Source organism: Bufo bufo, chromosome 8, assembly GCF_905171765.1.
Source record: "Bufo bufo chromosome 8, aBufBuf1.1, whole genome shotgun sequence".
Classification (NCBI taxonomy): Eukaryota; Metazoa; Chordata; class Amphibia; order Anura; family Bufonidae; genus Bufo; species Bufo bufo.
In genome coordinates this window covers 206,690,536-206,690,915 of record NC_053396.1, presented here as the reverse complement: position 1 = coordinate 206,690,915, position 380 = coordinate 206,690,536, and positions in this window count along the sequence as shown.

Below are 380 nucleotides of genomic sequence, written 5' to 3'. Positions count from 1 at the left end.
CCTCCGCCAATCACTGCTCGCGGCGGTGCGGCTTCAACCAATCAGAGGGAATCCCGCCTCCTTCAGGTAGTCACCGTAAATCAATAGAGGAAGAAGGAGAAGGGATGCTAGCCAATGAAATGCTTAGGTGGGGTTGAGTGTCGCGCGGCTAAGCCAATGAGATGCAGAAGGGGAGTGGCTCAAAGGGAACATTCCGGTTGCCATCTCTGATTGGTCAAGAAGGAAGAGTCATCGTTTGACAGGCGACCCGTGATGCTTTGCTGTTCAACGCATGCGCAGTAGTGTGAAGCAGGTGGTGTCGGGAGTGGTAGTTTTATTCTGTTAGGTAATTACCGTTTGCAGGGCGCAGAGGTTTACTATGCAATACGCGTTCAGGAGTG